Source organism: Pongo pygmaeus, chromosome 14 (assembly GCF_028885625.2).
Source record: "Pongo pygmaeus isolate AG05252 chromosome 14, NHGRI_mPonPyg2-v2.0_pri, whole genome shotgun sequence".
NCBI lineage: Eukaryota > Metazoa > Chordata > Mammalia > Primates > Hominidae > Pongo > Pongo pygmaeus.
The window spans coordinates 86,332,266-86,350,552 of NC_072387.2; the positions used below are offsets into that span (position 1 = coordinate 86,332,266).

At 41.1% G+C, this 18,287-nt stretch overlaps 1 pseudogene; it reads left to right on the top strand.

Moving 5' to 3' along the window:
• The first annotated feature begins 17,131 nt into the window (after positions 1-17,131).
• On the top strand, positions 17,132-17,902 carry LOC129011689 (transcription factor BTF3-like; annotated as a pseudogene).
• Positions 17,903-18,287: the final 385 nt, after the last annotated feature.

Consider the following 18,287-nt stretch of genomic DNA (forward strand, 5'->3'; position numbering starts at 1 on the left):
TAATAATTGGGTTAAATAGAGCAAAGTATTTTTTTACTCTTTATACCTCAGTTTTCTCATTTGTAAATGGGTATCTCATAGGATTATTGTTAATATTTAAAACATTTAGACTAGCACCTGCCATGTATTATATTCTTAATAAATATCATTTTGTATTAATATTATAGTTTTCTCTCTTCCATTTTTGTCAACTTTCCCAAGGGCAGAGACTACTTTTTTTGAGACAAGTTCTCACTCTGTCACCCAGGGTGGAATGCAGTGGTGCAATTATGGCTTACTGAAGTCTCAACCTTCTGGGCTCCAGTGATCTTCCCACCTTGGCCTTTCTAGTAGCTGGGACTACAAGTGTATACCACCATGCCCAACTAAATTTTTTAAATTATTTTTTGTAGAGACAGGGTCTTACTATGTTGCCCAGGCTAGTCTCAAACTAGGGCTCAAGCAATTCTCCCACCTCAACATCCTAAATTGTTGGGATTATAGGCATGAGCCACCACACCCAGCCACAGAGACCACTTTTTAAAAATCTTCTTTGTATCTCATTTACCTACCACAGCATATAACTCATAATAAGCACAAAAGAAATAGTTGTTGAATAAAATCACTCTACTAGGACCCTCTATGTGGCCAGAGCATCTTTTGTCATAATAGTTAGTCAGAGATTTGACCCACGGAGTCAAAGTTCAGAGAAAAAAGTTTGTTTTTCTCCAAAGTGAGAAAAGTCTATTTTGGTTGTTTCCAAAAACATTTAATGTGCTTAAAAAATCCTAGAGTTGAAGAGACTTTGAAAGTTACCCAGTCCAATTTCCTTAATAATGCAAGAAACTTTATATGACATCCATAAAACTCAACTTCCAATGACAGCCAACCCACTGCCAGCCCATTTCTCTGTTAGAAGGTTTTATTTTATTCTTAGATCTTGAACACAAGGCGGCCTCCCTGCAATTTTTACCAACTGGTCCTAATTCGATCTTATAGAGCTACCCAGCCTACTTCTATAACCCTGAGAAGATAACAATCCTTCAAGAAATTGAAGACAACTACAGGCATCCCTTATTTTATTGGAAGAAGGTACCGCCTAGGACTTTCACAGCTAGAGAAGAGAAGTAAATGCCTGGCTCCAAAGCTTCAAAGAACAGGCAGAGCCTCTTGTTAGGGGCTAATGCAGCTTGACTTGAAGTTGAAGTCAATGCACATTGACCATTCTGAAAATCTAGAGCCTTTAAGAATGATGCTAAATCTACTCTACCTGTGCTCTATAAATGGAACAACAGAGCCTGGATGACAGCACCTGTGTACAGCATGGTTTACTGAATGTTTTAAGACCACTGTGGAGACCCAGTGTTCAGAAAAAGATTACTTTCAAAATATTACTGCTCAGAGACAATGCACCTGATCACTTAAGAGTGGCAATGGAGACATACAAGGAGATTAATATTCTTTTCATGCCTGTTAATATAACATCTGTTCTGCAGCCCATGGATCAAGGACAAATTTTTAACTTTCAAGTCTTATTATTTAAGAAATACATTTCATATGGTTATTGCTGCCATAGATATTGATTTCTCTGATGGATCTGGGCAAAGTAAATTGAAACCCTTCTGGAAAGGATTCACTATTCTAGATGCCATTAAGAACATTCATGACTCATGGGAGGAGATCAAAATATCAACATGAACAGGAGTATGGAAGAAGTTGATTCCAATGCTCATGGATGACTTGGAGAGATTCCAGACTTCAGTGTAAGAAGTAACTGCAGATGTGACAGAAATAGCAAGAGACAGTAATTCCAAGAGCAATTCCACAGACCCTCTAAAGAAAGGAGACTGCTCCTGTAGGACCCAGGTGAACCCCCAAAACTGTGAGTGCCCCAACTGTGGAAGTTGGGAAAGGGAGACCCTCCTCTCCTAAACACACACCCTCACTGGAAAAGCTGAAGGTATTTTCCTTCAGCTTTGTGGAGAAGTTTGTGGGAGAAGTTTATGGGATAAAGTTTCTGACTATCCGGAGCTGAGTCAATGTGGAGAGCCAAGTGAAACACAGGGAGCTTACTGGGTCCCTTAGCAGGCCATTCCTGCCTGGCACCACAGGGATCCAATGGGAGAGGAGCAGGGGATAAAACTACACAGGAAGAAGCAAATCTCTAGCTGAACTTAGTAACAATTTGAACAGGGTGAGAAGCCTCCTGGCCAGAACCGGGGGGAGGGCGCAAATTCAGTATGCAGACTCTACAGGCAGGGGAAAAACCCAGACCTTTTATTTCGCAACTAGGAAGAGGAAGCGAGTAGCCTGGGGCAGGTTTTCAAGCTGGTATTGCTCTCTGCCTGGAAACAGTCTGGGGGCTGATAAGGGACACGGTGGGAGTGAGACCAGCCCTTCTGTTTGCATGGGAGCTGGGTGAGGCCTGTGACTGCCGGCTTTCCCCCACTTCCCTGACAACCTTCATGGCTCAGCAGAGGCAGCCATAATCCTCCCACGTACACAACGCCAGTGACCTGGGAATCTCACTCCCATCCCCCACAGCAGCCGCAGCAAGACCCACCCAAGGAGAGTCTGAGCTCAGACATGCCTAGCCCTGCCCCCACCTGATGGTCCTTCCCTACCCACCCCAGTAGCCGAAGACAAAGGGCATATAATCTTGGAAGTTCTAGGGTCCCGTCCACTGCCGGTTCCTCCCCATAATACCACAGCTGATGCTGTCTGGAAAGCACCACCTCCTAGCAGGAGGCCAACCAGCACAAAAATAGAGCATTAAACCACCAAAGCTAAGAACACTCACAGAGTCCATTGCACTCCCTACCACCTCCACAGGAACAGGTGTTGGTATCCATGGCTGAGAGATCCATAGACAGTTCACATCATGGGAGTCTGTGCAGACAACCCCCAGTACCAGCCCAAAGCCAGGTAGACTTGCTGGGCGGCCAGACCCAGAAGAGAGACAACAATCACTGCAGTTCAGCTCACTGGCAGCCACATCCATAGAAAAAGGTGGAGAGTACTACATCAAGGGAACATCCTATGGGACAAAAGAATATGAACAACAGCCTTCAGTGCTTGACCTTCCTTCTGACAGAGCCTACCCAAATGAGAAGGAACCAGAAAACCGACGCTGGCAATATGACAAAACAAGGCTCTTCAACACCCCCCCAAAAATCACACTAGTTCACCAGCAATGGACCCAAACCAAGAAAAAAATCCCTGATTTACCTGAAAAAGAATTCGGGAGGATAGTTATTAAGCTAATCAGGGAGGGACCAGAGAAAGGTGAAGCCCAATGCAAGGCAATACAAAATATGGTACCAGAAGTGAAGGGAGAAATGTTCAAGGAAATAGACTGCTTAAAGAAAATACAGTAAAAAATTCAGGAAAGTTTGGACACACTTTTAGAAATGCAAAACACTCTGGAAAGTCTCAGTAATAGAATTGAACAAGTAAAAGAAAGAAATTCAGAGCTTGAAGACAAGGTCTTCAAATTAACCCATTCCAACAAAGACAAAGAAAAAAGAATAAGAAAATATGAACAAAGCCTCCAAGAAGTCTGGGATTATGTTAAATGACCAAACCTAAGAATAATTTGTGTATCTGAGGAAGAAGAGAATTCTAAAAGCTTGGAAAACATATTTGAGGGAATAATCAAGGAAAACCTCCCCAGCCTTGCTAGAGGCCTAGACATCCAAAAACAAGAAGCACAAAGAACACCCAGGAAATTCATTGCAAAAAGATCTTCCCCTAGGCACATTGTCATCAGGTTATCCAAAGTTAAGACAAAAGAAAGAATCTTAAGAGCTGTGAGACAGAAGCACCAGGTAACCTATAAAGAAAAACCTATCAGATTAACAGCAGATTTCTCAGCAGAAACCCTACAAACTAGAAGGGATTTGGGCCCTATCTTCAGCCTCCTCAAACAAAACAATTATCAGCCAAGAATTTTGTAAATCCAGCAAAACTAAGCATCATACATGAGGGAAAGAGACAGTCTTTCAGACAAACAAATGCTGAGAGAATTCGCCATTACCAAGCCACCTCTGTAAGAACTGCTAAAAGGAGCTCTAAATCTTGAAACAAATCCTGAAAACACATCAAAACAGAACCTCATTAAAGCATAAATCACACAGGACCTATAAAATAAAAATATAAGTTAAAAAGCAAAAACAAAAAAAAAAACCAAAGTACACAGGCAACAAAGAGCATGATGAATGCAACAGTACCTCACATTTCAATACTACATTGAATGTAAATGGCCTAAATGCTCCACTTAAAAGATGCAGAACCGCAGAATGGATAAGAACTCAGCACAGCAAAAGGAATAGTCAGCAGAGTAAACAGACAACCCACAGAGTGGGAGAAAATCTTCACAATCTATACATCTAACAAAGGACTAATATCCAGAATCTACAATAAACTCAAACAAATCAATAAGAAAAAAAAAACAAACAATCCCATCAAAAATTAGGCTAAGGACATGAAAAGAAGATACACAAATGGCCAAGAAACATGAAAAAATGATCAACATCACTAATGATCAGGGAAATGCAAGTCAAAACCACAATGAGGTACTACCTCACTCCTGCAAGAATGGCCATAATCAAAAAATCAAAAAACAGTAGATGCTGGCATGGATGTGGTAAACAGAGAACACTTCTACACTGCTGGTGGGAGTGTAAACTAGTACAGCCATTATAGAAAACAGTACGGAGATTCCTTAAAGAACTGAAAGTAGAAATACCACTTGATCCAGCAATCCCACTATTGGCTATCTACCCAGAGGAAAGGAAGTCATTACTCAAAAAAGATACTTGCACAAGCATGTTTACAACAGCGCAATTCACAACTGCAAAATTGTGGAATGAACCCAAACGCCCATCAATCAAGTGGATAAAGAAACTGTGGTATATACATATATGGTGGAATACTATGCAGCCATAAAAAGGAATGAATTAATAGCATTTGCAGTGACCTGGATGAGATTGCAGAGTATTATTCTAAGTGAAGTAACTCAGGAATGGCAAACCACACATCATATGTTCTCACTGATATGTGGGAGCTAATATATGGGGACGCAAAGGCATAAGAATGATGCAATGGACTTTGGGGACTTGGGGGAAAGACTGGGAGGAGGGTGAGGGCTAGAAGACTACAAATATGGTGCAGTGTATACTGCTCGGGTGATGGGTGCATCAAATTCTCACAAATCACCACTAAAGAAATTACTCATGTAATCAAATACCACCTGTACCCCAATTACTTATGGAAAAATTTTTTTAAAAAAAGAAATAGCCAGAGAACTGGAATTATAAGTGGGGCCTAAAGATGTGACTGAATTGCTGCAGTCCCTTGATAAAACTTTAGCAGATAAGGAGTTGCTTCTTAGAGATGAGTAATGAAAGTAGTTTCTTAAGATAGAACCTACTCCTGGTAAAGATGCCATGAGCATTGTTGAAATGACAACAAGGGATTTAGGGATTTAGAATACTCCATAAATTTAGTTGATAAAGCAATGGGAGGCTTTGAGAGGATTAACTCCAATTTTGAAAGACGTTCTACCATGGGTAAAATGCTGTCTAACAGCATCACATGCTTGCCATAATGTCGATGGCTGCTGACTGATCAGGGTCTGCACTAGGTGGGGACATTGACAGACTAGCTTGCCCAGAAATAGATAATCAGGACTGTTGGAGGTTTGGAAAAGTGTGGCATTCATGTAAAGAAAGTTACAGCAACAAGTTAAGAAGCCCTGTCACACTTCTGGTTTGTGAACAACCAGCATTCAAGAGTGTTTGCACACTTATGCCTTATAGGACATCTCTGAAAGCAAGTTGTTAAACTTTTCAAATATATGTCTTGGTTTTAGTGTAGCTCTTCAGCCTGTCAAGACCACTTAAGATAGTATAATTTGATCTGAGACTGACCATCTCAGCTACCTGTTTTAGCTTAGTATGATCTACAAATCTGAGTGAAATGTCTCCTACAGCTTCATCCAAAGCTCTGGAAGAAGATAGCAGCATCACTGGTTATCTAGCCCAGGAAAAATCACCTCGCCTCTTTGATCCTTCATGTATTTCCCTATAAAATTTGGTTATGTGCTCTTTAAAGCCAAGCACAAAATAGCAGTTTGCATAAAACTTTAAGAAGCCTCCCTATGAAGTACACAATATTCTATCACCAGGATTTTTACTGAAATTCACTGACATGAAATTATATGCCCAATTTTGTCTGAATGGGCATTTTCTAAAGAAAAGATCTATAGTTTTCATGAGATTCTTAAAAGGGTCCAAGGGATTACTATTCCATGAAGACGGTTGTTCAAGTAGCTGGCTGCCCACCTCACTGCACTATTTTAGCACATTCCTCTACCTGTATCATGAAAATGAAAATACTGAAGCAGTCTACTATTTTCATAAAGTAACTGTGAATTCTCCTCAAACTTCCTATAACCCATGAGCTTCCTCCCAATGCAGGAAGCAGCTATGGTTTTCTATGTCTGCTGCCCTTCAGAAGGGTTGCCATAGCAGAATAGAAAAAAACTAAAGACTCAACATCCCAGAATTTTAGTATTAAAGCCTTTGAAAATGTAGGCTGCAGGATTCAAGGCCTAAAGTATATGCCTTAACCACTGGATATAGATGTCTACCAAATCAAAGACAAGTCCAGTTCCATCCCAAAAATAGACAAGGATTCTGCCAGTAAGGGGGAGTCAGAGGAAGAGAAGAGCTAAGATATTAAGGTATCTCTGAAATGGAGTCCCACTCCTGTCCCCATCACTGGTGGGAGAGGGTGAATAACAGAAACTCCAAATGGGTCTGGGGACATCTGTTAACACTGAAAACATTCCAGAAAGATCCACAGATATATCCCACATCCAGTGTGGAAACAGTAGAAATATCATCAATGTGTGGGCACCTGAGCAGACAGGCCTAAAACATCATCAGGGTCTCCAAAATCCAGTGAGGCAAAGGAAGAGTTCATAGTGTTCCGCATGAGCCCAGGAGGGATGGATAAATAACAGAAAAAGAGCAAAACCCGTGAGGCCTCTGACTTGGTATGAGGCTGACACAGCACAAACACCAGAGACCAGGGGCCGGAAGGAGCAAGGTGTCTCTATCAAAGCCAGCTTACATAGATGATGCCAACCCGAGGCCTGACACCTGATGTCCCCTACCCGATGCCTTGAGATGACATAAGTGTCCTCCGCCTCCCCACAATGTACAGGAAGGTGAAGGACACGGAGATCCTGGGACCAACTGAGATTTAGCATTTGCCATTCAGCAGAATGGAGATTCAGTGAGAAAATGTGTTCAGTTACAGAAATTCTACAAAAGATACACTTCTTAAATACTCAAGTTTATGGGTAGAGACGTATATTTGCAAAAGAAATGATGACAAACGTTCTACTAAAATCACATAGCACTGTGCTCGTGTCTATGGCATTACCCACGTCCATACAGTCAAAGCAGCTTTTCAAGAAGGAAGTGTGACAACTCTGACGGTGGTGACCGTTTTCTCCTGCTAACCAGTGCTGATTTAGACCAAGTGTTCACTCTTCCACTCGATGAGCCCGGTATGACCTGCCAGGTTCTTGTTTGACTGAAGCAGTCCATCGTCAACAAAAGCCCTTAAAATTTTCAGACCCATCTCATGCCTTCCATGTTTTATGGTGCTAAAGTCTGCTGTCTTAACTAGTCTTTTGAAGTACTTGAGGAAATTCAATGCTTCTTTTTGAGGCAAATATTGATCCTACCCATGGGATATGGGTATATCCTATTCAACTGGTATATGACAAAAGATAGACATCAGGCTCTTGAACATTTTGACAATTCTGCATTATTCTGGAAGAATTGGGTGGATGGATTCTTCTGCAGTAAACAGCATAGAACATAGATATTAAGATCCAAGTTGGAAAAAAATCCAACGACAAATCAGTTTAATTCCAGCCTTTGCCAAAGGCTCCTGTGAGACTTCCAATATTTAAGGGAGTCCTCAGGGTTATCATACTAGAGTATCCATTGCCCCTCTTCCAGATATTGACCCCAGCCATGGGTCACATAGCAGAAAGCAAGAATCTGGCTTATATCATCTAAGCTCCCAGCAGAAATGACTTCCCTTAATCAGGATTTTTATTCTCTGTAACTTTTATGTATGGTTTATACGAAAAATATCCCTTTAAACAATGTTCCTGTGACTTTTGTAAGACCCGAGTTAGTTACTGCCTGTTAAATTGTCCCTTATGTACAGAGCCAGTTGATAAATTACTTCTTGATTCAGAGCAAGAAAAGCTTTAGTTCCTGAAAGTGTTTGTCTCTGTCCTGCTGTCAAAAAATAAAAATTACATAACCCAAAGATTTCCTTGTTTGCCTTATCTTTAGGAAACTCAGAAATAATTATTGTGCTCTCCTGCAGTAACTGATTTATCTCAAGGACATTGTGACATTGATTTCTCTGCTATATTAATTTGTCTCTGGTTTAAATTGTGCATTGTGTTCGATTTTGTAAACAGCCTCAGGCTTTTCTGAAAATAGGTGGAATATCATTTAAAGAAATGCATTTTAACTTCCCCAAGAATTGGTTTTCTTCAAAATATCTACCTCAGTTTTATGGATACACGAATTCATCTATTTGACTAATTTCTGTCACCTCTATTAGAATGTAAGTTCTATGAGGGACAAGAGTACATCAAATTTGCTCACTGTTCTACCTTCAGTGCCTAGCACCATGCTTGAGGATTAGGGGGCTACAGTAACTAACAACCTGAAAACTTCCCCATGGCTTAAAGAACAAAGGCTTCTTTTTTTCTTGCTCACTCTACATATCCACTATAGAGGTCAGCTGTGACTCTACCTCTCATAACCACTGGAATGTTGTCCTGGCAAAGAGAAAAGAGATATGACAAACCACAAATCATCTATTAGCACTGCATTGGTCAAACCCCAGTCACATGGCCAGGAAGGGAATGAGTAGCCCTCCCAGGACAGGTACTGCAGGGAAGGTTTGGAATATTTGGAGACAATAATGCATCTATAACGTATAACATAACCTGAGCAATTAAGTCACCTGGACTTACAAATTACATTTTCCTAAATTAATATGGTGCTCTTTAATTATTTCTTCCCATATTTCACCTTTGGCCTTTGAAACTTGTTTTAGAAAAAAAGTTCATTTCAAAGTATCCTGTTGTACTATCAACTTCGTTATACCTAGGTCAAATACACATGACCATGCATAATATCTCTCCCCTTCCCCCTGTATAGCTTAGGAAGTCTAAAGAGCAGGGTATTAACTTTTCCCACTCCAGTATACTCACAGAGCCCTCAGTGAATAGTTACAGAGCCCATGTCAGGGTTTCCATCTCCTACTATAGGGAAGAGCAGATCAACTGATAATCTGTCGTTGGATTTTTTTCAACCTGGATCTTAATATCTATGTTCTATGCTGTTTCACTGCAGAAGAATCCATCCATCTAATTCTTCCAGAAGAATGCAGAATTGGCAATATGTTCAAGAGCCTGATTTGAAGTTTGAAGTTTTCACACTTTGAAACACCTGAAAACCCCAAACAAAATTAAACGTTCTTTTGAACGCATGCCTGAGCTTGGAAGAAAATAAGAGAACTGCAGGGGCCAAAGACAATGAAATGGAAACTATAGCAGGCAGCTAGAGAACCAAAAGTGCAACAGTCATGCTGGTGAAAGGCTTTCCGGTTTGATGCTAACATTACAAACCTGAGGCTGAGGTTTTAAGGGCTTCATAAAAGCAGAAGACCCCACTTAACTTGGGGAGTTACACTGAGGCCCCAAATAAAGCTATAATCCACAAAGGACCTCAGCCTAAGTAAAAGGTATACCCAGACTTCCCAGATTTAGCAAATAAAAATATAGGCTAGCCAGTTAAATTGGAATTACAAATAAACTTTTAATGTAAGTATGTCCAATGCAGTATCTGGAACATACTTATCCTAGAAATTTTTGTTGTTTATCTGAAATTTAAATTTAACTGGACACCCTGTATTTTTATCTGGCTGTCCTAGGGACACTAGAAAAATTACCCACCAACCAGCATAAGGAGTCAACAAGAATGCTTGCCTATCTCCATGTGGACTCTCAGTAGTGGGGGACAGGTGGGAGGGAAAAATATCCCCCCTTACAAATGAATAATCATGGGTCTGCCTTACACAGATTTATGGTTCAACTTTATACTGCATGAGCCTCATCTACCAGGACAGAAATTAGCCTAAGAAAGGCCCACCAGACCATGATACCTCAGCATTCCAAAGATAAGCTCACAACTCAAAATTACAGTTGGGTCGCTTATGTACTACAAGCAAAGCAGGCTCCTTCACTTGTCAGTTTAAAAATTCAAAGTGCATAAAGGCTTTGAGACATGTCTACAGAATCAAACAAGTTGATTCCTTCTCTGTATTCCCGTAGGTAGGACAAATCAAAAGGTTCGATCCTGTGGCTTCATGCTGTGATTCTCATTTGGCAAAAAACACAGCTGAGAAAAGAAAAAAGAAAAGAAAAAAACAAGCCAGTTCTAGTATTGGAAATGTAGCATTCATTAATCCATTAAGAATAAAAAGGAATGAGACTGGCGGGGAGAGGAGCCAAGATGGCCCAATAGGAACAGCTCCGTTCTACAGCTGTCAGCGTGAGCGACGCAGAAGACGCAGAAGACGGTGATTTCTGCATTTCCATCTGAGGTACCGGGTTCATCTCACTAGGGAGTGCCAGACAGTGGGCGCAGGACAGTGGGTGCAGAGCGCCGTGAGCGAGCGGAAGCAGGGCGAGGCATTGCCTCACTCGGGAAGCGCAAGGGGTCAGGGAGTTCCCTTTCCTGGTCAAGGAAAGGGGTGACAGACGGCACCTGGAAAATTGGGTCACTCCCACCCAAATACTGCGCTTTTCCAATGGGCTTAGGAAATGGCACACCAGGAGATTATATCTTGCACCTGGCTCAGAGGGTCCTACGCCCACGGAGTCTCGCTGATTGCTAGCACAGCAGTCTGAGATCAAACTGCAAGGTGGCAGCGAGGCTGGGGGAGGTGCGCCTGCCATTGCCCAGGCTGGCTTAGGTAAACAAAGCAGCTGGGAAGCTCGGACTGGATGGAGCCCACCACAGCTCAAGGAGGCCTGCCTGCCTCTGTAGGCTCCACCTCTGGGGGCAGGGCACAGACAAACAAAAAGACAGCAGTAACCTCTGCAGACTCATATGTCCCTGTCTGACAGCTTTGAAGAGAGCAGTGGTTCTCCCAGCATGCAGCTGGAGATCTGAGAACGGGCAGACTGCCTCCTCAAGTGGGTCCCTGACCAATGAACCCTCAGCAGCCTAACTGGGAGGCACCCCACAGTAGGGGCAGACTGACACCTCACACAGCCAGGTACTCCTCTGAGACAAAACTTCCAGCGGAACAATCAGACAGCAGCATTCGCGGTTCACGAAAATCCACCATTCTGTAGACACCGCTGCTGATACCCAGGCAAACAGGGTCTGGAGTGGACCTCTAGCAAACTCCAACAGACCTGCAGCTGAGGGTCCTGTTAAAAGGAAAACTAACAAACAGAAAGGACATTCACACCAAAAACCCATCTGTACATCACCATCATCAAAGACCAAAAGTACATAAAACCACAAAGATGGGGAAAAAACAGAGCAGTAAAACTGGAAACTCTAAAAAGCAGAGTGCCTCTCCTCCTCCAAAGGAATGCAGCTCCTCACCAGCAATGGAACAAAGCTGGACAGAGAATGACTTTGACGAGTTGAGAGAAGAAGGCTTCAGACGATGAAACTACTCCGAGCTACGGGAGGAAATTCAAACCAAAGGCAAAGAAGTTGAAAACTTTGAAAAAAATTGAGACGAATGTATAACTAGAATAACCAATACAGAGAAGTGCTTAAAGGAGTTGATGGAGCTGAAAGCCAAGGCTCGAGAACTACATGAAGAATGCAGAAGCCTCAGGAGCCGATGCGATCAACTGGAAGAAAGGGTATCAGTGATGGAAGATGAAATGAATGAAATGAAGCAAGAAGGGAAGTTTAGAGAAAAAAGAATAAAAAGAAACGAACAAAGCCTCCAAGAAATATGGGACTATGTGAAAAGACCAAATCTGCGTCTGATTGGTGTACCTGAAAGTGATGAGGAGAATGGAACCAAGTTGGAAAACACTCTGCTGGATATTATCCAGGAGAACTTCCCCAATCTAGCAAGGCAGGCCAACATTCAGATTCAGGAAATGCAGAGAATGCCACAAAGATACTCCTCGAGAAGAGCAACTCCAAGACACAAAATTGTCAGATTCACCAAAGTTGAAATGAAGGAAAAAATGTCAAGGGCAGCCAGAGAGAAAGGTCGGGTTACCCACAAAGGGAAGCCCATCAGACTAACAGCGGATCTCTCAGCAGAAACTCTACAAGCCAGAAGAGAGTGGGGGCCAATATTCAACATTCTTAAAGAAAAGAACTTTCAACCCAGAATTTCATATCCAGCCAAACTAAGCTTCATAAGTGAAGGAGAAATAAAATACTTTACAGAGAAGCAAAGGCTGAGAGATTTTGTCACCACCAGGCCTGCCCTAAAAGAGCTCCTGAAGGAAGCGCTAAACATGGAAAGGAACAACCGGTACCAGCCGCTGCAAAATCATGCCAAAATGTAAAGACTATCGAGACTAGGAAGAAACTGCATCAACTAATGAGCAAAATAACCAGCTAACATCATAACGACAGGATCAAAGTCACACATAACAATATTAACTTTAAATGTAAATGGACTAAATGCTCCAATTAAAAGACACAGACTGGCAAATTGGATAAAGAGTCAAGACCCATCAGTGTGCTGTATTCAGGAAACCCATCTCACGTGCAGAAACACACATAGGCTCAAAATAAAAGGATGGAGGAAGATCTACCAAGCAAATGGAAAACAAAAAAAGGCAGGGGTTGCAATCCTAGTCTCTGATAAAACAGACTTTAAACCAACAAAGATCAAAAGAGACAAAGAAGGCCATTACATAATGGTAAAAGGATCAATTCAATAAGAAGAGCTAACTATCCTAAATATATATGCACCCAATACAGGTGCACCCAGATTCATAAAGCAAGTCCTGAGTGACCTACAAAGAGACTTAGACTCCCACACAATAATAATGGGAGATTTTAACACCCCACTGTCAACATTAGACAGATCAACGAGACAAAAAGTTAACAAGGATACCCAGGAATTGAACTCAGCTCTGCACCAAGCGGACCTAATAGACATCTACAGAACTCTCCACCCCAAATCAACAGAATATACATTTTTTTCAGCACCACACCACACCTATTCCAAAATTGACCACATACTTGGAAGTAAAGCCCTCCTCAGCAAATGTAAAAGAACAGAAATTATAACAAACTATCTCTCAGACCACAGTGCAATCAAACTAGAACTCAGGATTAAGAAACTCACTCAAAACCGCTCAACTACATGGAAACTGAACAACCTGCTCCTGAATGTCTACTGGGTACATAACGAAATGAAGGCAGAAATAAAGATGTTCTTTGAAACCAACGAGAACAAAGACACAACATACCAGAATCTCTGGGACACATTCAAAGCAGTGTATAGAGGGAAATTCATAGCACTAAATGCCCACAAGAGAAAGCAGGAAAGATCCAAAATTGACACCCTAATATCACAATTAAAAGAACTAGAAAAGCAAGAGCAAACACATTCAAAAGCTAGCAGAAGGCAAGGAATAACTAAAATCAGAGCAGAACTGAAGGAAATAGAGACACAAAAAACCCTTCAAAAAATTAATGAATCCAGGAGCTGGTTTTTTGAAAGGATCAACAAAATTGATAGACCTCTAGCAAGACTAATAAAGAAAAAAAGAGAGAAGAATCAAATAGATGCAATAAAAAATGACAAAGGGGATATCACCACTGATCCCACAGAAATACAAACTACCATTGGAGAATACTACAAACACCTCTATGCAAATAAACTAGAAAATCTAGAAGAAATGGATAAATTCCTCAACACATACATGCTCCCAAGACTAAACCAGGAAGAAGTTGAATCTCTGAATAGACCAATAACAGGAGCTGAAATTGTGGCAATAATCAATAGCTTACCAACCAAAAAGAGTCCAGGACCAGATGGATTCACAGCCAAATTCTACCAGAGGTACAAGGAGGAACTGGTACCATTCCTTCTGAAACTATTCCAATCAATAGAAAAAGAGGGAATCCTCCCTAACTCATTTTATGAGGCCAGCATCATCCTGATACCAAAGCCGAGCAGAGACACAACCAAAAAAGAGAATTTTAGACCAATATCCTTGATGAACATTGATGCAAAAATCCTCAATAAAATACTGGCAAAATGAATCCAGCAGCACATCAAAAAGCTTATCCACCACGATCAAGTGGGCTTCATCCCTGGGATGCAAGGCTGGTTCAATATACGCAAATCAATAAATGTAATCCAGCACATAAACAGAACCAAAGACAAAAACCACATGATTATCTCAATAGATACAGAAAAGGCATTTGACAAAATTCAACAACCTTCATGCTAAAAACTCTCAATAAATTAGGTATTGATGGGATGTATTTCAAAATAATAAGAGCTATCTATGACAAACCCACAGCCAATATCATACTGAATGGGCAAAAACTGGAAGCATTCCCTTTGAAAACTGGCACAAGACAGGGATGCCCTCTCTCACCACTCCTATTCAACATAGTGTTGGAAGTTCTGGCCAGGGCAATCAGGCAGAAGAAGGAAATAAAAGGTATTCAATTAGGAAAAGAGGAAGTCAAATTGTCCCTGTTTGCAGATGACATGATTGCCACATATCTACAACTATCTGATCTTTGACAAACCTGAGAAAAACAAGCAATGAGGAAAGGATTCCCTATTTAATAAATGGTGCTGGGAAAACTGGCTGGCCATATGTAGAAAGCTGAAACTGGATCCCTTCCTTACACCTTATACAAAAATTAATTCAAGATGCATTAAAGACTTAAACATTAGACCTAAAACCATAAAAACCCTAGAAGAAAGCCTAGGCATTACCATTCAGGACATAGGCATGGGCAAGGACTTCATGTCTAAAACACCAAAAGCAATGGCAACAAAAGCCAAAATTGACAAGTGGCATCTAATTAAACTAAAGAGCTGCTGCACAGCAAAAGAAACTACCATCAGAGTGAACAGGCAACCTACAAAATGGGAGAAAATTTTCGCAACCTGCTCATCTGACAAAGGGCTAATATCCAGAATCTACAATGAACTCAAACAAATTTACAAGAAAAAAACAAACAACTCCATCAAAAAGTGGGCAAAGGATATGAACAGACACTTCTCAAAAGAAGACATTTATGCAGCCAAAAGACACATGAAAAAATGCTCATCATCACTGGCTATCAGAGAAATGCAAATCAAAACCACAATGAGATACCATCTCACACCAGTTAGAATGGCAATCATTAAAAAGTCAGGAAACAACAGGTGCTGGAGAGGATGTGGAGAAATAGGAACACTTTTACACTGTTGGTGGGACTGTAAACTAGTCCAACCATTGTGGAAGTCAGTGTGGCGATTCCTCAGGGATATAGAACTAGAAATACCATTTGACCCAGCCATCCCATTACTGGGTATATACCCAAAGGACTATAAATCATGCTGCTATAAAGACACATGTACATGTATGTTTACTGCGGCACTACTCACAATAGCAAAAACTTGGAACCAACCTAAATGTCCAACAATGATAGACTGGATTAAGAAAATGTGGCACATATACACCATGGAATACTATGCAGCCATAAAAAATGATGAGTTCATGTCCTTTGTAGGGACATGGATGAAATTGGAAATCATCATTCTCAGTAAACTATTGCAAGGACAAAAAACCAAACACCGCATGTTCTCACTCATAGGTGGGAATTGAACAATGAGAACACATGGACACAGGAAGGGGAACACCACACTCTGGGGACTGTTGTGGGGTGGGGGGAGCGGGGAGGGATAGCATTAGGAGATATACCTCATGCTACATGAGGAGTTAATGGGTGCAGCACACCAGCATGGCACATGTATACATGTGTAACTAACCTGCACATTGTGCACATGTACCCTAAAACTTAAAGTATAATAATAATAAAAAAAAGAAAAAATCAGGAAAAAAACATAAAAAGAATAAAAAGGAATGAGATCATGTCCTTTGCAGGGACATGGATGAAGCTGGAAGCCATCATCCTCGGCAAACTAACACAGGAATAGAAAACCAAACACCGCATGTTCTCACTCATAAGTGAGAGTTGAACAAAGAGAACACATGGACACAGAGAGGGGAATAACAAACACCGGGACCTGTTGTGGCCGGGGCAGGGAGGGGGCGCGACGGGAGGGAGAGCATCATGACAAACAGCTAATGCATGTTGGGCTTAAAACCTAGGTGACAGGTTGATAGGAGCAGCAAACCACCATGGCACACGTATACCTATGTAACAAATCTGCACATTCTGCACATGTATCCTGGAACTTAAAGTAAAATAAAATAAATAAATAGGTCCTTATAACCTAGAAAAAAAAAAGAATAGACCTTAAGGCACTTTGAAGCTTTTAGTTCCTGTTAATCATAAAAGCCACTTATTAACTAAAACTAGAGATAGCTCAAGCTATCTGATTTTAAAGGCTTAGTCTCACTGTGTCCCTTCCCTGAAATTCCAGTAGAGTGGCCAACTGTCCTGAAACTCACTTGGATTTAGCAATGAAACACCTCAGTCCTGGCCAAACCAAGACAGTGGATCTCAGGAAACATTCTTCATCCTAATAAAAGGTAAATTAAGTACAGTTGACCCTTGAACAACATGGGTGTTATGGGTGCTGACTTCCCATGCAGTAAAAAATCTGGGTATAACTTTCGACTCCACAAAAACTTTGCTAATAGCCTTAACTGTTAACTGGAAGCCTTACCAATAACACATATATTGTGTGTATTATATTACAATAAATTAAGCTAGAGAAAAGAAAATGTATTCCTTTAGCTGCCATCCTGCCTCCCTGTGTGCTTCTAATCTCAGCTGGTCTCACCCGGGACTCCCCCGAGTGCCAACCCTAGTCCCCCGCGCAGCCCCTTTTCCACTCAAATAAGATGAAAGAAACAATCATGAACCAAAAACTCACCAAACGGCAAGCAGAAGTGCACGCTGGTCGGAAAGGAACTGCTCACAGGAAAAAGGTGGTTCACAGCATCTGAGACGCTGTGTTTGAGGGCAAGTAGGCCCCTTTGACACATTTGGTGTTGAACTCATGAGGTTTTGAATGTCCAGGGACATTGGCCAATATCAAAAGAACTTTAAAAGTCAGTTTGGTAAGGTACTTCTTGACTTCAGGGACAAAAAGCAATGGAACTAATCCAGAAAAAGGGTTCTCATTGTCCAAGCCTTCTTGTACAACCAAAAGACTGGCAGCTGGTATTTATCTTGTCCCTTCAAGGCTCAGAGGTTAACGGTTTTATACATAAGGGTAGTCCTGATCATAAACCTAGCAACAGCAGAGGATAAAAAATTTCAGTTCTCCTTAAAGAAATTAGGGGTAAACAATATCTCTGATATTGAAGAGGTGAATATGTTTACACACCAAGGAACAGTGATTCACTTTAACAACCCTGAAGTTCAGGCATCGCTGGCAGCAAACACTTCACCATGACAGGCCATGCTGAGACAAAGCAGCTGACAGAAATGCTACTCAGCATCGATCATAAACCAGTGCTGCAGATGGTCTGACTAGTTCAAAGAGATTGGCTAACACTCTGCCCAAACAATCTGTGGGTGGAAAAGCACCACTTGCTACTGGAGAGGATGACGAAGTTCTAGATCTTGTGGAGAATTCTGATAAGGCTTCCAACAATGAGGCAAACTGAATTAAGTCAACTTCTGAAGAAGATAAAACTTGAAGAAGTTACTGAGAACTGCTGTTTTATATTATGACTGCTTTATAAAAATGCTTTGTTTACAGATCTAATAAAATCTAGATCTCTAATATTTTTAAGCCCCTTGGACACTGCAGCTCTTTTCAGTTTTTGCTTATATACAATTCACTCTTTGCAGCTAATTAAGCTGAAGAAGCCTGGGAATAAAGTTTAAAACAAAGGTTAATAAAGCTCTTTGCCTAGTAAAATATGTGTGTGTGTGTGTGTGTGTATGTGTACACACATATATACATGCATACACATATATGCATATATTCACACATATATAAATACATATGCATATACACATTCACACATATAGTATTCATTAAGTAGA